Below are 22,371 nucleotides of genomic sequence, written 5' to 3'. Positions count from 1 at the left end.
TAATGGTGCCTTATTCTTCTCCATACTTACGCTAGATACATTAACATGTTTTTACGGGGTTGGTAATAGCCCAAAATGATCTCAGGTCTTCTAGGAAATAATTTACCCATGCTATGAAAAGGAACTCTCAGCAGCACCTATTTCTCCATTTCCCTCCTCCCACTTATCATCTAAAGATTCAATCCTATTTTTAGTTAAGGACGTAATACAGAAAAACACGGCGACACAATTAGATCTATTACTCGAAAGAGAAAGGTGTATATTACACAAGTCTTCCTCTCAAGACATGACCTACTTACACCATTTTCCCTTGCTAGACATTACATGCTACACTGCCACAATAAAAGCATATGTCCATTTTTCAGACGCCCCCACAGCTCTATAAACCTGTACAATACAGAGATCGTCATAAAAGAGCAGAAATCTCGCTTATACGACAAAGGACTACAGATTTTGATACGGTTTTTATAAATTGGTAATTACTAAAAGTTATTATACTAAATTACTAAAAACCCCTAATTTGTGTTGAAGTTTTCTGCAGTATGAGGAACATTCAGATATATACTGTAAACAGGTTTGACACCTTTAGCAATTAGTAAAAATCTTGAGGACTACACATATAATCAAATATACCTAAAACTCTATTCTGTAAATCTAGGCCCTATCTATGGAGAATGACTGCAGGAGGGGTGGTTAAACAGTCATTAGTATGTTCGGCCTACACATCAAAAAGGCTGTCTGTGCTTCTGCATTCGAACCCAGTGAGGTATGCTGGAGAACGCTAGAGTAACTGCCTAATACACAAATTACATTTAGCATATGGGCTATAATTACAGTTCTAATTTAAGGCCTAAAAGTTGTATGGTGCATGCAACACAATTACCAGCACAGTTAGGGGGGTAGCAATTACCCAGAATCAGTGATGGTGGGAAATTCTCAGTGGGGGCTATTCAATTATCCCCAAGAAGTGACCTAATTTTTTTTTATCAGAGGTACATTGTGATAAATTGTAAGGTTTCTTCTCCAATAATTGAATTTATATGTACAGATGGCGCCGGGCTTGTCTTTGCTGGGGATGGCGGAGGACTCGCCACCCGCCATCCCCCGCCCCGCGCCATCTGTATGTCGGAAGGGGACGCGCGTGCACGAGGTGCACGCGCGTCCCGTTCCGACGGTGCTTTTTCCCCGGGTCCCCCGCCGGCTTCCCGGGGTCCCCGCCGGTCCACACCGCCCCCCCGCAGCCCCCCGCAGCCCTGCCCGTCTCCCTGAAGCTTTAGACGGGCAGGACTGCACCCGCCGCGCCGCCTCGCCGCCCGGCTATTGAGACGCTCGTGCGTGGGAAACGCACGAGCGTCTCATTCAGCCAGAGCGCCAGATTGCTGGCGGATCGCCAGGGACACGGTCCTGGCGCTCCGCCAGCAATAATAAGCCCGGCTCCATCTGTATGCATGGGAGAATATTAGAAAATTGAATATACAAGTTAAAAAAGGTATAATTTAAGTCTATTAACAAGGACAAGCTTTTAGAGTAAGCTGAAGATAGACCAAGTAATCTGGCTCTTACTTGACACACATACTGATTGTTGTAGCATTCCCCATATGGTTCACAGAGTCTAACCTGCACCATGTTGTAGCTCAGATACAGAGTGTACCACATGTATACAAAATTATTTACCCTATAGATAAAAAGGGTGAGGGTTGGGAAGTGGGTAGATGGGGTGTAGCAGCCTGAAACCCTCTCATCCCCAGCCAGTGGCTCACATCATGACCGCAATAACAGTAGTATATAATAAATTTTTTACTAGAGATGGGGTGCAGTATAAGGGAAGGAAAGTACTATACAGATGGAGCCGGGCTCCCTCTTGCTGGTGAATCGCCAGACTGTCTCCGCTGGCGATCCGCCAGCAGCCCGGCGCTCATTTTCTGGGCGGCAGGGCAACGGGAACCTGTCCGTCTCCGCTTCAGGGAAACGGACACAGGATTGGGGGGGGGGGGGTGTGCGGGTAGGCGGTGGGGACCCAGGGTGACCGCCGACAAGCCGGTGGGGACCCGGGGAAAGCGCCGTCAGAAGGGGACGCGCGCGAGTCCCCTTTCGCAGAGCAGATGGCAGGCTGGCGGGTGATGGCGGCTGGCGATTCTGCCGCCATCCCCTGCAAAGACAAGGCCGGCTCCATCTGTATATACTCGAGTATAAGCCTACTTTTTCAGAACATATTTTATGCTGAAAAAGCCCCCCTCGGCTTATACTCGAGTGAGGGTCCCACTTGAGTCTATACGTTTTCCCAGTTTTTTGTTGTAAAATTAGGTGCCTCGGCTTATATGTCGACTTATACTCGAGTATATATGGTAGTTGCCGCATATCCAGTGACACTGGCTTCTAGTATCCAGTTTGCTGTTTTTGTGGTTCTTCACACAGATTCAGACCGGATCGCTGATGTGCGAATCTATCTGGGCTGCAATGGGCGTGCGTGGCACCTACCAGTGACAAAATCCTGCTACTTTTTTCCTTCAATAGCCTTTTGCAAGGTGATTGACAGGATTATTGGACCTTACAGCCCATATCAACAGGTGTATAGGTAGAGTAGTAATTACCCATGCCTAGGATTGTTGGAGGGACACGGGTAAGCTGCTGAGGGGGACAAAGACCACTTTGCTGGGCCAACCATTACATTTAGTCATTTTTACTAACTTGCACCCCTCCCCCAGTATCAGGACCCTGTCAACTGATGTAGAACAGTGCTGATATCCTTAAAGAGGGGGGGGGAGGGCATTGAGGCTGAGGCACATTCAACTGGGTCTGCCTTACTGCTCACTGTGATTGTGGGCCCTGTATAGGACGGATATATATCCCATGTACAGCACTTTGTATGAGGCGCATTATAACGAGTTAAGAACTATTTATGCCCCCTTTAAAATCAAGCATTTGGAAATGCCTTTCTAGACATCCTGCGTTTTACCCTGGCACCAGTAAAAATTGCTTCCACCATCTTCAAATTTAAGCAGTATACACTGGAACCTCTGTATAAACTACATATGGCCTAAGCATGGTTTACTCCCCCAAAGCGGTCCTCTACACATACAGCAGGTGGAAAATGAGAAGTCAGCGGCCATGCCTTATGCCCCCACTTAATTTCTTCCTGGTGGCCCCAGCTTTTATTCAGTGCTCTATGCTCTGCTGAGCTTGACTCTCAGCCCCAGCTGTTAATGATAAGAGATAAGCTGCAGATGAGCATGAAGATTAAGACTGAATTTCATTATCTGAGACCTGCCAATTCCACACAATGTTTTTCAATTTCATAGATATAAATATGTTTTTTTATTCTCTTCATATTACAGCCTGTATTAACCATAGCATGCTACCAAGATAGAAGATAATCCATAGGTCACTCAGCAGGGACATAGAAATCCCAATGGTCATCTTAAGAGGGCAACAACTTATTGAGAACATATCAGTAGAACATAGAAATCCCAATGATCATCTTAAGAGGGCAACAACTTATTGAGAACATATCAGTAGAAAATATTTAAAGCAGGCCAAGGTTTACTAGATTTTAGAAGCCTTGTAGGTCATCATCTGCCAATCTTTTCCAAGAGGCAGGGTATCTATATTTAATAAAGCCAAATATATATTTTATAATGTTGTCTACATTCCTCCTGCAAAAAATTATAGAACCTCAAACGAACCTTCAAAACTCCAATTTTTGTACTAATGCCAACAGCCACCTACAGAGAGGATCTCCTTTACTAGGACACTTGTGAACCATCAAATACAGTATTGGCTTTTGGTGCTCAGCTAGAGGCTGCACTTGCGACATCACAGTTCTTAGACTGCAAAACTGTCAAAAGTGCTTAGACTGTCAAAAGAAGCAGGGCACAAGGTCACTATCAAATTCATCATCCCGAGACAGCACTGATCACCATAAGTGGTTCCCAAGTGATTTGGCACCCACAATTGCTGCCATGGTAACTGGTAAACCATCAGCAGTGATATTGCCCATCAATAGCACCTCACAGTAGCGTTGTCATCTTAAACAAGCAGAAATAGTAATACCCATTAGTATCACTCCAGTAATTAGTACAGATATAACAGCAAGGCTCACTTTTGTGATCAACATTGCTGTGGTCTGTTGCTATTCCCAATGCAATTTAAGGATTGTGAACAGAAAATATGTGAAGGTTGCGCCGATGTTGTAAAAGGACACATAACAAGACAAAGCTTTGGGAAGCTGCTAAACCAGCCCTTCTTAGTAGATCAAGACAATTAAAACCACTTATTTTTTTAAGATTTTTATTTAAAAAAAAAAGGAAAAGAAGGCAAGTATACCAAGAAATGGTTACGGTATAGAGGATAGACAATGTCTAGGTAGACAGTCCTTGCGTCAACCACTAATGGTCACCTGTTACATGGTCGACACCGAAAAAGGGTCGGTATACCTTTAGGTCAACACTAGCTTATGGTCGACAGTCAAAAGGTCAACATTTTAATGATTTTTTGGTGTCTATGTAATTGTGCATCAACATGGACACTAGTGTTCATTCTAGCACCGCCATCTCTGAAAACCCATGCAGTTTCTGTTCCCTGCCTGGGGTGTCGCTGTCTGCTGTGGTGTTTCTAGCACAGGTCTGGTTTGCATATCAGTGCTGATATACAGACCACACTGTGCTAGAAGCACTACATCAGACAGCGACACCGCAGGCAGGGAAGAGAAACTGCATGGGTTTTCAAAGATGGCAGGTGCTAGAATGAACACTAGACACCATATTATGTACCGCGTCCCCTCGCCATGCTTCGTGCATGGTGCCTCGCTGCGCTTAGCATACTATTAAATTCCTACTTGGATAGTGAAGCATGAAAAAACATGTTGAACTTGCCAATGTTGACCATAAGCTTGTGTAAGGTATCTCAACCCTTTTTAGGTGTCGACTGTCACCCATAGCGGTTGACCAATGACTGTCGACCTAGACCAGGCATGTCCAAAGTCAGGCCCGGGGGCCAATTGCGGCCCGTACTGTAATTTCAAGCGGCCCACAGCCTCCAGCTGGAAGCGGGCAGAGCATCAGATGTGGGAAGCACAGCACAGGACACTAAAGGTGGGGCCCCGGCGAGCGCGCTTTTACCTTGCTATCTGCTGCAGTGTGGAGGTGCCGGCCGCCACAGTCAGATGTGTTTGGCGTCCTACCCCTGCTGCTGCTGCAATCGTATATCACCCTACTCCACAATCACAGTGACAGCAGTGTTTGGGGAGGGGGGCAGCAAGGGGGAAGCTTTCTCCCGTAACATGCAGAGCGGAGGAGGGCAGCAGCGGGAGCCCAAGCATCTCCTGTCCCTTGCAGTGCCTGCTTTGCCTCTCCGTCCTCTGGCTCACACAAGGGGCTGGGAAACATACAGAGAAGAGAGGGGGCAGAGTGGGGGACATACAGCGAAGGAGGGTCAGGCTGGGAGACATACAGTGAATGGAGGCAGTGATGGCCATTCAGAGAAGGGGGAGCAGGGACAGGCTGGGGGACATAGAGCGAATGGGGGTAGAGTGGGGTACATAGTGAATGGGGGTCATACAGTGAAGGAGGGTCAGGCTTGGGGACATACAAAGAATGGAGGCATTAAGAGAAGGGGGCAGCCTGGGGGACAGAGTGAATGGGTGCAGAGTTGGGAATATACAGTGAATGGGGGACATACAGTGAAGGAGGAGCAGGCTGGGGGACATACAGTGAATGGGGGCAGGCTGCGGGAAATACAGTGAAGGGGCAGGCTGGGGGACATAGAGTGAATTGGGGCAGAGTGGGGGACCATTCTGATGTGATTAATGATTCAAAGAATGTCAGGCTGAATATTCGGCCCCCACACATTTACACTTCATCAAATCTGGCCATCGTCGCACCCCTGACCTAGACATTGTCTATCCACAGACTGCATACCCAATCATGTACAGTATGCACAGTAAATATAGTTATTGATAAGAGCCAGAATTGCAGAGATACAATCTATCTGGTTGCTGTAAAGCATGGGTCCTCAAACTGCGGCCCTCCAGATGTTGTGAAACTACAAATCCCAGCATGCATTGCCACAGTTTTGCTATAAGGGAGTGTTAAAACTGTGGCAGGGCATGCTGGGATTTGTAGTTTCACAACATCTGTAGGGCCGCAGTTTGAGGACCCATGCTGTAAAGTAAGAAGTGTTGCCAAGAAGATATATTAAAGTGTAGTTTGTGCAGATGTAAAGACAATGCATCTTTATATGCTACAAACACACACACACACACACACACACACACACACAGAGGACCTATTCAACTCTAGGACAATTATTTCAGAACTAAAAATATAGCAAGACCCTGACTATAAGTAGCAATTATCTTTAAATAAATCAATTTAAAAAAACACAACCACATTTTACCCATTTTACCACTGCTTCACAGTGAGGCTTAATATATTTTCTTACAAGTAAATTAGAGAAATGATTTAGAGCAGTGAAATAGAGCAGCTTCCATGTCAGTCTAGGGCTGGATAAAAATAATATTATAAGAATAATCATGAGCCACTGTAGGAAACTCCATTCTGCATGGAACACAAATAGGTAAAGTTAAGAGTACATTCTTGTAAGAGTACTTTTCACGGATTTTATTTTTGGTTACCTACATTATCAGGCTACTATTACCTTGTCACAGATCATACTGTGGTAAGAAGTCAGAGGACTCAATGCGGTGTTTACTTTTTGGTCAATTGATACCAAGATATGTTAAAAGAAGATATCACAACTCCACACCCATTTATAATTATCTCAGTCTAGTTACACTACAAATAACCACTATACAGAAAGCACTAGGACAACTGGTTAAAAACATGGACACCCTATGAAATTGCATGAAAGTTTGCATGCACTCATAACAGCAGCACCAAAACTTTATGCCTAGAAAAAGGCAGATCGGGTCAATATATGATTTTGGATGAAATTGGGCCAAATTGTCTGTGTTTGACATCAGGTCAAATCTGATGCTCATTCCCGTGCTCATCAGCTTGGATCCTGTAGATCAGTGGTCGCCAACCCGTCGCTCGCGAGCTACTGGTAGCTCGCTGTAGCGATCCGGGTGGCTCGACCACTCTGCGCCCGCCTGCCCGTCTCTCCATCGCCCACCGCCGCCTTTACCTGAGACAGTCAGATGCTATCACCTCTAGCGCCTGACAGGGTGCACAGCGCTAGGCGCTCCCGGCACTTCCGGGTAGCGCTGCAGCGCTATGCTTACTATCAGATGCTAGAGGTGAAATATTACCTCTAGCGTCTGTCCCCCCGCTCAGCCGCCCGTCCAGTCATCTCTGCTCCCCGGGCACTACGCTTCCCCACAGCTACTCTGCTCCCCCCACAGGCTACGGTGCCCGGACACTCCGCTCCCCCGCAGCAAGAGGCGAGAGGCTTAACACACTATCAGCTTTACTTATTGGGTATGTAGTGAGTAGTAGCTTGGAAAAGACACATAAATATAATAAGTTCACAGAGTGGCTATAACACTACAGTACCAGTGGCTCAGTGCAATATACCGATGCACTGATAAGCTGCAGGGAGGGAGGGGTAGGCAGGGTTAAAACAGCCGCTGCCCAGACCAGCAGACAGGCATCATCCTCCCTCTGTCACTGTAAGTGTGTGCACTACATGTTTGGTGTCACATGTGTATGTCTGTGTTCTATATATGTGTGTGCATTTATGCATGTATATATGTATGTATTCTATGTGTGTGTATGCATGTGCTGTGTGTATATATATGTATGTGTGTTGTACCATAAAAGTTAAATACGTTTTGAGGAGCATTTATTTTATGTTTTTAGAATTTAGATAATGAAAGGTGCAAGGTTGGTGAGGGGGACGGAAAGGTACAGGGGGACAGAGAGGTGCAGGGGGGACAAAAAGGTGCAGGGGGTACAGAGAGGTGAAGGAGTTATGGGGGGACAGAGACATGCAAGGGTTACTAGGGGATGGAGAAGTGCAGGGGGGAAAGAGAGGTGCAAGGGGGATGGGGGCTGTAGGGGTGCAGGGTGGACAGAGATGTGCAAGGGTGATAGGAGTACGGAGAGGTGATGGGGTGACATAGTCGTGCCACCTCGACATGCGGTAATCTGATCAATACTGTATTGTTTTGAAAAATGTCTCTATGGTCCTTAGAGAAGTTTTTCAACACAATGAAGTATTGATTTGATTACCCCAGACTCCAGAGATATATATCCCCCATGCCACCATAGCAGAAAAAATGGGGGACATGGCCTCGCAGGAGTACCACGGTAGTAGGTCATGCCCCCTAATTTCGGGAAGATGTCCCTTCTCTAACTCCAGTGTTGGGAGGTATGTATGCGGCATATTGGACATTGCAGTGTGTGGCATATTGTGTCTGGGGCATTGCGGTATGTGGCATAATGTGTCGGGCATTACAGTGGGCGGCATAATGTGTAAAGGGCATTTTTCGTTTATTAGGCAGATTTTTTTTTGTTTTTTTACTTTAGTAGCTCCTCAGGCGGATTATGTTGTCTCGAGTAGCTCACGCCCCAAAAAAGGTTGGAGACCACTGCTGTAGATCATACATGCAGCATGTATGATATATCGGAATCAGATAATAAGTGTCACATCGCGGGTGCTTTTTAACATCTGCGATGTATTGCATCCAATTCCCCTTGAACTCCCCTGGCAGCTCCCTGGGAGTTCTTTTATGATCAATAAATTGCATGGGATCCCATGTAAAAAATGGCACATCTAGTGCCAAACCAGATGGAGCCCTCCCAGGGAGCTGCCAAGGAAGTTCAAGAAAAAAACAGGTCCGACTTTTACCACAAGGGTTCTGTAGCGACCAATTACAGAGTACAAAAACGAATAAGAAAAACATTGACAGTTGAATACAATAGAGGACAAGTACAGGGTACATAAACATAGATGCATCAACAGACACAAATAACAAATAAGTATCAGCATGACAGACAACCACAGGATTTGGTGCCATCCAAGATGGTTTTTAAGTAAGAGAAGAAAAAGCACATGAGGGAAGAGGGTCCTGCTCATGAGAGCTTACATTCTAAATAGGTCAAGACCCACTTATTCTTTTTAACATCTTTCGTGACTATCCAAACTTTTCAAAATGGAATACAGATTATAAACATGTCCTAACCTGGAATCGGCCCTCTAGGTTGATTTTTGTGTGTTTTATGGCCACTACTAAGGTGTCAGAGTATTTTGCATCCAATATGCAGTTGGTAATATCTGAGATGTTTTGATTTTTGAACCGTGTCAGGACCGTGCAGTTTTGATGCTTTCAGCAGCATTCTATTGGAATTAAATGCTTTTGATGAGGTTTTCATGTGTTCAGCAGGACATCGTTCAGTTCCATTGAGTCCTGCTGAACGTGTCATAAGGGCATACATTACTTTAAGTCCTGCAAATGTCCGCCCCCACTTCTCTCACAATGCAGCCGTTTTTTCTCCATAATTATTCACGTATCATACTATATTATTTAAGGCTCTTTCACTTGGACTTCCCATTATTCAGAAGGTACTGTATTAATTGGTGTTTCTACAATCAAAATGTTTTAATTTCTAAGGTTTAGTCCATTCACAGAATACTAGTCAAACAAGAACTTTTTATGGGATTACGTTATAAGCAGACAATAAAACTTTTACACAGTGGAAAGTTGGCACAACCATGACCTGTGATGCACACAAAGTTAGCTGGCACAGGGTCACTCACCTCATGTGGAAGAGTTAATGATATTAATGAGCCAGGCTCCTAGGCTACTGAAGAGGCTAATAAAGTAAATGCAGCGCAGGACCCCGAAGCACCAAGATTTAATAACACACACAGACATAGGGTTGTGTGCATTGAACAATTACATAATGGCACAGGCTGAGCACACAGGCAGTTTGGAGTTCTCTTACACAGATATTTGCCTTTTAAGTCAAGTACAAGATCATTTTAACAATAGAATCTGAAATGAAAGCACAGTGTGCAACACAGCTTCCTCCTAATTGTCTATAAATAGCAGTGTTATTAGTATTGCTTCTAGAAGACTGTGCTAAACACACCGGGCGCACAACATGGCTATTAATTGTGCAGCTTTATTCTATATTTAAGCACTCTGAAAAGAGAATGGTAACCCTTTCGGATTGTTGAAAAAAAAAAAAAAAAATCACCTTTTTTCTGAAAAGAGACAGTATGATGTTTGTCATTAGGACAAGAGTGTTGTGTGTGTGGTATTAAAAATATATCCCTCTGTGAGCATTATGATAAAAAGCATGGTCATTTAGCTGGCGACCATTAAAACAGAAGCTAAATAGGTCTTCTCACATTGGGCCAGATGTATCAAGCGAGTGATAAGCAACCAGCCAATCAGCTCTTACCTGTCATTTTTTAAATCCAACCTGTAACATGACAGGTAGGAGCTGATTGGCTGACTATTTATCACATTTTAAAACTTGATACATCTGGCCCATTACATGTAATAACATCAATATTCAATAGAAACTAGTGGCGAACAGGGAAGACAATAACAGAAAACCATTTCAGTAACAACTTTTGGGATTAAGCCTGTAAAGGGGATAATTCAGACCTGATTGCATGGCCACGATTAGGGAGACGCCGCCCTGCTAGAGTGAAATCCCGCCTTGTGAATTAATGTGTACGACGTGCAAGGACTTCGCAGCTGAGCAAATATGTCCAAATCTAATCATCTAATGATTTTTCGGTACGTGTCTCCTAGCACGGCGCCCGTCGGGGTTGATCACATGCCTTAAGTTAAGGTACTTTAGGCATGCGTACGATGCGATGGACGCGATTTTCTGTCAATTACCAGCTTTAATTGCCGGTAAAGAGTAAATCGCATTGATCGCGTCCATCGCGGGTCATTATAATGGCCCGCAATGCGACCGACGCGATTTTCCCATAGAGAACAATGTTAAATGAGTTTTAAAGTTAAGATCGCGTCGGTCGCATGCCATTATAATGGAATGCGATCAACGTGATTTTACATAGGGAACAATGGAAAAAAGGGCCAATATGGCCAATTTCTCATTGTATATGCCCCCTCATGGGTATTAAGTATGGTTAATGCCCCCCATTGTTAACGCCACCCCACTATGGACGTCAACCCGAAGCGTGGTGAGCGCAGCGAGCCCGCGAGGGGCGGCGGTAAGCGTCCTCCGACCTTTTCATACCACCATTATCCACGTCGGCGTGGAGTTGATTTTATATAGTGTGGCGAGTGCAGCGAGCCACCAAGCACGGCGAGCCCCGCGAGGGGACGCGTATACCTGTGAAGTTATACGCATCCCCTCGCGGGGCTTGTGAGTAGCCAGAGTCTTACTCAGTGGCTGCAATGAGAACAGGCATATCCCGCCTGTTGCTGAAGCCACACACCCTCCGCTAAACTGTTTAGGCACGCCCGGGTTTTCCCTGACTCCCCCCGTTTTTCCTGGCGTTGATCTTGGCACTCCTACGAGACGGATGGTTACAAACCACAGCCTCCTACTTCCTGTCAATCACCTTGAGAACTGTTTGCAAACAGAACAAGTAGCAGGCTTTTATCGCAAACAGCATCATGTATGCATACTACGGGCCCTTACACATGTGCAGGCCTGCGATCAGATCTTATATAGGCCCATTGGGTCAACCCAGTATGGCAATAGGTATGCAAAACAGAATCCTGTATTGTTACATTGTGACCAGAACCAGTTGCCTGAAAGACCGATATACAAATTGAATCTCCCAAATTTAGTCATTTAGACTTTTCGGAGTACAAGAGAGATAGGGACACCTTGGCTTTCTAATGATTTCATGTACACCAACTTTGATTAAAACACAAAAATATTAAAAACTAGTGTGTGCGGCTTTGCCTGCATGGGTGTCTTCTGAAAAAATTATCCATAATTCGTTAACAGTCCCTAGAAAAAAAATTCTTCCTCCCCCCCCAATTTTTTTTATTTAGATACAGTACACATAATCATGCTTGCGCCAAGTGGCAAACATCTGTTTGCTTTTTTTCTTTATTGCTCCCCTGCCTGAAGTCACACTGATATAATACATCCTTCAGTTTCTATCTAGGTGACAACATATTAATTTATTTACCCACCTAACAAGAACTTGCATCACTGCCAACTTATTTCTACAGTTAGGCTCCACAATGGGCAATAAATAGGTCACCTCTGCTGGTATTTTATCAGGGACAGCTTGTATTGCATCTTAAATCTTCCATACACTGTACGGTCTTTCATTTTATCCTCCTCCTGTCATCTTCTCAAGAGCAAAACATTTTTCATTTATTACCGACCGGCAGAGAATGCAGTGAACACATGAACCTGTGGCCTGGTTTTCATGTAAAAACTGTTCTTCCAATGCTCCGACATACTTAGCCAGCACCTGATGACACTAATGATAAATGAATCAGAACAAAAAGGGAATGCTTTCTTTTCTGTATGCCCGTCTACACACTATTCGCAAATCATGTAAAGGTTATGCTGTAATCCTAGAACTATAACCATTCTGGTACCCCATTATAAAGATACATTATATCGCTTATGCCAAGTATTGGAACAGGCAGGTCACAAATCGGTAGTAAAGACATACTTGTCAAGTGCAAGTTCTGCTCCACCGCGCTCGGTATGAGAAGCTGTGTGCTACAGTGAGTGGTGTATACCATTTTACTGTGAGATGCATCTATGCTACTAACTCAATTGCTAGCTACATACTATAAAGAGTGTATTGTATGCGCTTTATCAGCACATTCCATTGTGCGGTTAGTCCCTCTTCATTTTAATGGCATTGACCAATGACTTTAAAGTGTAGATCTGCCACTTAACACAATAAATCTAATTAGCCTGTGTGTGGTCTGTACTTAAAATTATAGACTTTAAATGAATTACTGTTATGTTGTATAAACCAGATGTCCTACATACGTCTTAGCAGAAATGGTTCATTTATATTCATCCTTTATAAAATTAAGAAGGGTCTTGCTGAAAAGGCTTTTCCTTTCCTACAGTGAACATGAATGAGAACACTGGGTATGTACAGTACAATTCCCACTGCCTAGAGCAAAGTGCCCAGATGACAGCCCTCCTGTGCTCTCCCTGGGCCAAGTGCGAGTTAAAAGAAGCATTGAATCTGTATTTTATTCTCTGTAAGACATGATTTCCCTTATTTTACTCTCCAACCTGCTGTATATAGGTACAGTACATAGCCATTTCTTCCGATCTCAGGTAGAGGATAGAGACTGTCATATCAGGCAAAGGGGCACCACCCCATATGGGCGAAGTACAGCCTACAGTTATTACGGACAGTGCCCAGATACAGATAATTCCTTTCCATCTATTCCAACTCTCCCTGCCTCTCTATATGCTTTCTCTGGCCCCAAAGCTATTCCCAACCTACCCTTCCTACCTCACAGCCACCCTGCGCCTGTTTTCTACCTCCCAATAGTACTCCATCTGTATACTGCTTACATACCTGATAGCAGGGGCCTAACAAAGGTGTATGTGTTGCTATGGGTCTTGAATCTCATTCAGGGACAATCTTTCACCTACCGCTACACACCGTGAGCCCTGCATTTTCTCACCTTGTATGCTTCTCCCTCTTCCAACCTCTCCCCATAGGCCAGAGCAGATTCAGCTGGAACAGTATCCCGCAAAAGGGAGGAGCCAAGATTCATTGCCCTCCATGCACAGCTTCAGCCAGGTTGGGGAGTATGGAGCTGACATTTACATTAAACCCAGGTCGTCTATTGAGCCTAATTGAGACTCGATCGCAGCACTAGCAATTTTCAAACGGCAGCACATGTGCATGGTGCGCTGTGTGTATGCATGAGGTGTCTGTGGCTAGCTTGCTCAGGAAAGGCAGTAAGCAGACGAGAGTGCATCTGCACGCTATGTGAGGCGAAGTGGAGGATGTCCTGGTGTCAAGAAGGGCAGCAAAGAAGCCGCTTCTCTCCAGGAAAAACATCAGGGACAGACTGATCTTCTATAAAAAGGTACAGGGACTGGACTGCTGAGGACGGCGGTCAATTATCTTCTCCGATGAATCCTCTTTCAGACTGTATGATGCACCTGGAAAAATGCTTCTCCGGAGAAGGAAAGCGCTACCATCAGTCCTATGTCATGCCAACAGTAAAGCATCCCGAGACTATTTATGTGTAAGGTTTCCTCTCAGCCAGTGGTCTTACTCACAATTTTGCCTAAGTACACAGCCATGAATAGGTACCCAAACATCCCCCAAGAGAAACTTCTCCCAACCATCCAAGAACAGTTTGGTGATGAACAATGCCTTCTCTAGAATGATGGTGCACCTTGCCATAAGGCATAAGTGATAACTAAATGTCTAGGGCAGTGGTCCCCAAACCTTTTCAAATCACAGTTCCCTAGAGCAGTGGTTCCCAACTCTGGTCCTCAAGTACCCCCAACAGTGCATGTTTTCCAGGTCACCACACAGAATCACAAGTGACATAATTAGCTCCACCTGTGGATCTTTTCAAATGTGCCTGAACAATGAGTGCACCTGCCGGGTCACCTGGAAAACGTGCACTGTTGGGGGTACTTGAGGACCAGGGTTGGGAACCACTGCCCTAGAGCATCAAAATATTTTCAAAGCACCCCTAGGCCTAGGGTTACCACCTAGGACCTTTAATTCCGGACACATGTTAATTACACAGGTTCTGTGGCAGTTTAAAATCAGGTGAAGTGAAGTCTTGAAGTCAGCCAGCCACAGAACCTGTGTAATTAATATGTGTCCGGAATTAAAGGGACTAGGTGGTAACCCTACCTAGGCCAAATGCTTATCGAGAAATTCAGAAAAAAAATATTAAATTAAGTGCATTGTGTGTACATGTCACAGTTATCTGGTGAGCGACAGGATTTGCTTCTGTTTGTCCACATATATTATGATTGGCATCCACAAGCACCGGTATTGCCTGGTACATTGACCATAAATAATATGAATTGATCTTGGTCGACCGACCCAAGGCACCCCTGCAAGTGTCCTGAGGCACACCAGGGTGCCTAGGCACACAGTTTGGGAACCACTGGTCTAGGGAAACAAAACATCAAACTTTTGGGTACATGGCCATCAAACCGCCCAGATCTTAATCCAATTGAGAACTTGTGGTCACTCCACAAAAGGCATATGGACAAACAAAACCCCACAAATTCTGACAACCTCCAAGCATTGATTAGGTAAGAATGGCAGGCCATCAATCAGTATGTGGCCCATAATTTGATTGACAGCATGCCAGGGGTAATTGCAGAAGTCTTGGGGAAAAAAAAACGTCAAAACTGCAATTATTGACTCTTACATAAACTAAAGGCCCATACACACTGGGCGACTGAGCTGAAAGTCGCTCAAAACAGCAGGTTTGAGCGGCTTTCAGCTCAAAGCCACCCAGTGTGTATGGCCCGGCAGTGAGCGCTGCTGCACGCTCCCGCAACATCACCGGGAAAGCCGTTCATCTGCTGGTTATACCAGCAGATGAGCGGCTTTCAGGACGGCGCCGGGCAGGGGGAAAGCCGCTCAGTGTATATGCAGTGAGCGGCTTTCCCCGCAGCGATGACAGCAGTCATCGCTGTCCATACAAGCTGGGCATAGTCGCCCAGTGTGTATGGACCTTTAATGTAATTGTCCATAAAAGCATTAGCTACTTTGAAAAAAAATACAGTCTAAAAACACTGAAGCATCAAACTTTGTGAAAACCATTACTTTCATTCTTAAAAACGTGTGGCAATGGCTGTATAGTTAGCTATTTAGATATACTATGGGGACCTGATCCTCAGACATGGCTAATTGTATTCACTAAATCTTGAGACCTTGTGATTAGTGCTTCATTACCTTCTGACTGGAACTCTGGTTCTCATTAAAATGTACAGCTAGTCAGTGCCGTTACACCATCCTGCAGGGTATCCAATTCTCAGTGGTACTCACTACAATTCAGAGCAATACTATACTATCATTTGGCTGTTTTATATTCCATCTGAATACTATATTTTACTTTACATTCCCTTCCGCTTCAAGAACTGTTTGCATGGATGGCTTACATCCTACCAGGATTATAAAGGCTGTTCACCATGGTTTTCCTACAGTTACTGGACCTCTGTATGTGGGGCAATGGCATTATGACCACCTGGATATTCTTTCACTATTTATTTGAGGCAACTTATTCTAATGGTGCTACAAATAATTTTACTATATGACTGGGCTAGGACTGTGTATTTATTTACCATTTCTGGTTGCATCTTGCTCTTCGGGGGGGGGAATTCAATTCTTCTTAGCATGACTCTGCAAGGGTCACCGAATTAAGCAATTTTATTGTTGCTCTGTTTGGGGGCAAGTGTGTCTGGGGCAAACATTTCATCCTGCGGATCCCTGAGGTGGTGAACAGAAATGTGCAAAAACTAATAGGTTGGAGTTCCAAAATGACAGTTTGGGTTTAGGTGTCCTAACCAGCACTTTCAATTTTTATTTGCAACAAAACAATTGAAATGCTCCCTTAATTAGTGCAGAAAACAATACAAGTGAATTCCATTTCTTAATTTTTAGTGTATTATTGTGTTAAAGGAGTGTTTGAGCAGCGCTGTGTAGTCTTTTTGTTTTTCCTGTTCATTACCATATGTAAACACACACTGGGTTAACTTGTAGGTCAGCAGCAGCTCTATCACCTGCAGTATGTAATAAGTTTAAGATTATGTATACGTCCTTGTAATTTAACACGATTATGTTGCCTAGCACTGGAAATGTTTGCCACTAAGCATCTCTCTCTCATTTCAAGCATTAAATAATGACAATAGAATACAGAACTTGTGTCTACTGAGGGAAAAGTAGGTAGCCCGGGCAGGTTTCTTTCTTGCCTTGCAATATTTCCATGTGTTAGGATTTGAAGTAGGCCCCAGATCATTAACAGTACATTGGCCGAAAGTACGGTTTCAACACACCCCACTCTCTCTGCACATGTTACAACTGCCCCACCTGCAGTGCACATGGGCCCTTATTCTGATCTCGGCAGTACGGCCCGCGTGCGGCCGTACCGCCGATGTTTTCACTCTGCACATGCGCAGAGGTCACTCTGCGCATGTGCAGGCGAAATCGCCGCACAAAAAATGTATACGCCGCAAAGGGGGCGTATAGGGGCGTGAGGGGCTTAATAGCCTCATTACCCTATGCATACGCCCAGCGTTTCATGGGCGTTCCCATGCAAATGCGGGGCGTATGCATGGTAATGAGGCTATGACGCCAGTGATGGGGGCGGAAAGCTGACATCGCCGGATGTCAGCTCTCCGCCCCCATACAAACTTTCACACGGACGATTGTCCGTGTGGTCTAAGCTTGCGGGAGCTGGTGGAGCGTGCGGCCCTGCCTTCGATGGTCGCCGACCATCGAATGCAGGGGGCAGCTCCCACCATGGTGGAGGCGTACGCCCCACCATTTTCATGCGGATCGCCAGCCGTCCGCGTACGGACGGCCGTGGCGATCCGTATTGTAGGCGGGGATTGGTTTGTGCGGCCGGAGCAACGTATGCGGCTCCGGCCGCACAGATCAGAATAAGGGCCATGGTTTTGCCCGTTTTGAGAACAAATTTGTACTGTGATCAGATCTGAATAAGGGCCACTGTGGGAAAGAAACAAAGCATAAAAACAAAAGTATCTGGATATACTGAAAATTGAGGTAAGTTTTCATCCTGAGTGTGCGTTGCCAATTTTATCTTCCTGCATCATCTGCAGAAAGCAGCCAATACTGTAACAGTAGCTCGTAGTAACCGCATGTCGTTTATTCCAAGTGAAAACACTGCAAGACACGAGCTGTTCTGAGGGAACAAAACAGAACAGTAAGTGTTTTGCAATTACGAGTTGGACACTTTAGCACTGTAAAATCCTCTCATAAATCTAGAGCAAAACAACCTTTGTATCAAGAATTTGGAAGCTCACCAGGGTCAGCCTGAGAGGTACAGTATGCACTGAGCTGGTTTAACCCCTTAGCCGCCCAGCTTATTTTGTCACTATGGGTTGGTAATATTCCAACATTAATATCCATAATGGTTTATGATGAAAACAGCATTAGTTTGCATCTTAATTAATAACAGTCAAAGACAAACGACCAAAGAGATGCAAAGACAAAAATTAACAAAACAACTCAATATTGATCATGTTTTCTCATGCACTGTTTTAAGTTATTCATTATAGCTTGTGTCAGCTGTTCTCCTAGGTGCTTTATTTTAACAGGTGTGCTGGTAATTGCCTCACCTTTAATAGAAAAGTTGCAGTGAGCTTTAAGGTGCGAACACACTGGCCGATATATTGGCTGTTTGACTGAATGGCCAATATATTGATGAACCATCAGTCAGCGTGTACTATAGATATATCTGGGAATGGCGTTGTTCACAGATATATTGCATTAGCAGATATATTACACAGCTGATGTCCGATATATTGGCGCATCAATTTGTGTGTATGGAAAATACACTTGCAGCTCGTACAGCCACTGCAGGAGCAGCCAGTGACTGACAGCTCAATTTGTAATGTCAGTCCTGACGAATCGGGCAGCATATACGGAGAACATGCTACCCGATCCATCTGTAGGTATATCTGCAGATATAACAACTACTACTGTGTACCCAGCTTTAAAACAGAAAGCATTGCTTGAAGGTGCGCACACACTACAATCCCCGCACACGCTGATAATCGGCGGCGGGGACCGATCAAGTTGCATGCATTGGCAAGTGCACATAAAGTTGTCTATGCCGGCGGGCGCCAAGCGACATATATATCCAAGGGACCAGCGACTGGGGGCACACTGTGCACAAGCTCCGGTGGGTTTAGGTTAATGCAAAGTTCGGGTTAGGCATTTAAAAGGGGGGCTTAGGTACTATTTGGGAGTGTTAGGGCCAAGCTGCTAGAAGGGAAGGTTAGGGGCAAGGTAAATATAATGATCTGACCCCTGTTAATATTGCTTCCTTCTGAATGCCGACATTAGTATTCTGACCACCAGTCATCCGTATGTATGCCATATAAATACCTATACATTAGTTACGTTACTGTATGTCCAAGAGACTCACAAACTTTGCAAAGATATCAGGGCAGAGAAGACCTCCCCACAACGATTCATGTAGGCAAGTATACAGGGTCATGAGGGGATAACTTCCTGTTAATTGGCATGCCACACTCCCGCCCCTTGATACTGCAACTATCAGCTGCTTGGGCTGCAATATCAAATCAGGTCACCACTCCATACCCATTTATGCCTCGGACCTCCGTTCTGCACTTCCAGGGTAAAGGCCTAAAAATCAGACAAGTATGAAAGAAAAAAAAAGAAGACCTGGATCTTTTTTTTACTTTTAGTATATATTTAACATCACTTACCATACTACAACATGAAGATCCATCATAGACACAACTGCCTTTCCTCGCTAAATTAAATGTGTTTAAAGGAAACTACAGTACCATAGGTAGTTATCAGGGCTATGTGAATTGTGCACGTGGCTGATTGATGGTCTCCAGTCATCCAAACACATTGGACACATAGGCCAGGCAATTCAAACTGCCTTAATTAAGGCTATCAGCAGCATCTGGGAGCAACATAAAGTAGTAGCAGAAATGACTCAGATGGATAAGCAGTTCTAACAGCCAGGTAAGTGCCAATATCATACACAAGAAATCTAGTCCAACGGCCATTTAGTAACTATTTCCCTATAGATTGTAAGCTTGCGAGCAGGGCCCTCCTACATTTTGACTGTCTGTAAATACCCTGTTTTGTTGTTTCACTGTCCCCTATGTAAAGCGCAACGGAATATGCTGCGCTATATAAGAAACTGTTAATAAATAAACTATTAAAAAGGTGCTCACGTAAAAACAGCTAAATACTTTACAAGAAAAATCTATTAGCACAGGTTAGATATTACTTGCCCAAAGAGCTTACAATCTTTGTGGGAGAATTAACAAATATTAAAACAAGATGGATGAAGTAAATGAATAGAATAAGCGAGTAGTTAATCTACTGAAAAGTATCCTGGGAAATAATGCAATCTTTGGGGCTTTAGTAGGGAGATGTGGAACTATCGTGCCATACATACTGTAACTACTGGGAAAACTGATAACAGTTTGCCCTGAATGAAGCAATACAGCATAAACCAAAGCACAAGACCTGGTCCCTAGTATAAAGATAATAAAAGAATGACATTTTTTTTTTACAGAAAAGTTTTATCAAATCAAATCAACTTTATTGGCCATGTGTGCTTGCGCACACTAGAAATTTTTGGTGGATTTACAGTGCGGCATCAAGCAGGAATGTGGGGGGGGGGGGGAGGCATTACATACATTACATTGAGACATTACATGCGGGGAACACATGCCCGCCAAGGAGCACAGCGCCTAGGCAGCCATCAGCTGCACTACTATTCACTGCAGCAGCCAGGTAGGTAACAGTATAAGCAGGGACAGTATAGTATCACACAGGGAACATATACCTGCCAAGCTGCACAGCGCCCAGGAAGCCATCAGCGGTGCCACTTGTCGTTGCCGCAGCCAGGTAGGCAACAGTATGGGCAAGGACAGCACAGTTATGATACAGGAGACACGGGGTTACATATAGCTCAGAGCACAGATCCTACTTAAACAATATATAAATATACAAATACAATTCCTTTGGGGCTTCTATATTGGAAAAGGCCTGATGTTACTGGTTCCCAAACTCCTATGTGGAAAACGACATTAGCAATACCAAAGTATGGATTTATGCCAAATTGCAAACTCCCCAGACAAGACTCAAAGGCTGGAGAAAGCACCATATAATACTGTAACAAACGGCATAAGATGTACAGTATATTGACTGCTCATCTCGTGTAACGCCAACTCAGGATCAGTCTGATTAAGAGCCCATGGTTAAATCAACTGCTGTAGAAAGTAAACAATAACTGGCAAATGCAAAACAAATAATCAATGCTGGTTTCTGAAGGTTTAATACATACCGTATATGCATACCCCTGAGGACTATTATACATAAATGTATTCATAATGCTAAAGTGTCTAGCATAAAGGGTGTGGACATAATGCAAATCTTAGCACATTTCCTAAAAGTTACCTGTCTCAGCCTGTCGGCCAGACACAAAGTACACAAACACTGTGCAATTATCAAGTAGAACACAGATACAAATCACTCATTTCCAAAAGAGGCAATTTATTATAATTCTAATTAAACTTCCATTACAAGAAACATTTTAATTATTTCCCTAAATGACATAACAACAGAGCATTCACCTAACACATCAAATAATAATAATCGCAGTGCATTACTAGACATTTTGGAAAAAGTTAGAGTTCCCACAAAAATAGCATTATGCTTATACACAACACTACTTTTATACATATTGCTTACCCCCTCTATGGATAATTTCTGTTATATCTATCTATACCCATCCCCATGCTTTAAGGGAATTTACAGGAGAAAGATATATATATAAAAAAGACAAATCAGACATTAATGAACATCTGGCATCACTATGAGCAGACGGTTGCTGGTACCCAGCTGAGCATGATGCTGCGTGCTACATGCATCATGTAGGTGTAGAGAAGTAGAGATGGAGGAAGCAGGAGCATGTGCACAGGGCACACCCCCTCCACCAAATGCACACAGCTCTGAATGCCTTATACTTTCATTTCACTCACTCATTGTGAACCCATATGCTGCAGCTGCACCATTCCCAGAGCCAACATCACAGCCCTAGGCATCAACAGCTGCCCTGACACCCTGTAATGGGATGATCACCTGACAGCCACATTGCAGCATCCCATTCATCCTGAGACACAGGGCAGATGTGCTCTCCCAACACACAGAATTAAACTTGGGCCTCTGACACTTTTCTGCCTCCAGCAGCTCCTCCCAGAGTAGCTCCAGCTGCAACCCCACAGCAGCTCTGTGACTCTGCACTTGCCTCCCTCACACCCCCTCAGTTACCCCTCATTGCCGGGGATGTGACTTGTCCTATGCAGAGCAAATGGAAGGGTCTTACCTCCCCCTGCAGTGTGTCTGCGCACACAGACAGCTCCTTGTCTGACAGTAGCTCCTCCAGCAGACCACTGTCTACAGCCAGTCTAGCTCTCACTCTCTGACACAAGCACAAGCAGCAGCAGCAACAGCAGCTACAGCAGCAGCCAGGGAGAGGAGACAAGTTCTAGAGGGAGGTGTGAGGGGGAGGGAAAGCTTCCTGCCCAGCCCTGGCTGTCACATTCACAGGCTGCACTGACACCTACTGGACGGATGCTGGACTGCCACGCTGGAACGTTTTGCTAATAATTCTCTTACATAGTTTACAGAGTGAGGGGGATAATAATATACTGATGTAAAAGTGTTAAAAAAAAAAACACCCTCCGCAATAGATGATGC

At 44.5% G+C, this 22,371-nt stretch overlaps 1 protein-coding gene across 3 annotated transcripts in view; it reads right to left on the bottom strand.

The window, feature by feature from the left end:
* LDLRAD4 (low density lipoprotein receptor class A domain containing 4) overlaps window positions 1–22,141 on the bottom strand; it is a 356,202-nt gene extending 334,061 nt beyond the window's left edge. For all 3 annotated transcript variants that reach the window (XM_083187703.1, XM_083187702.1, XM_083187704.1), the window contains exon 1: window positions 21,998–22,141. The gene's annotated coding sequence lies outside the window, so the exon portion shown is untranslated. The remainder of the gene's footprint in view (window positions 1–21,997) is intronic.
* Window positions 22,142–22,371: the final 230 nt, after the last annotated feature.

The sequence above is a fragment of the Crinia signifera genome, chromosome 5 (assembly GCF_055691185.1).
Source record: "Crinia signifera chromosome 5, ASM5569118v1, whole genome shotgun sequence".
Taxonomy (NCBI): domain Eukaryota; kingdom Metazoa; phylum Chordata; class Amphibia; order Anura; family Myobatrachidae; genus Crinia; species Crinia signifera.
The sequence above is the reverse complement of the archived record's forward strand: the minus strand, read 5'-3'. Positions and strand labels throughout refer to the sequence as shown.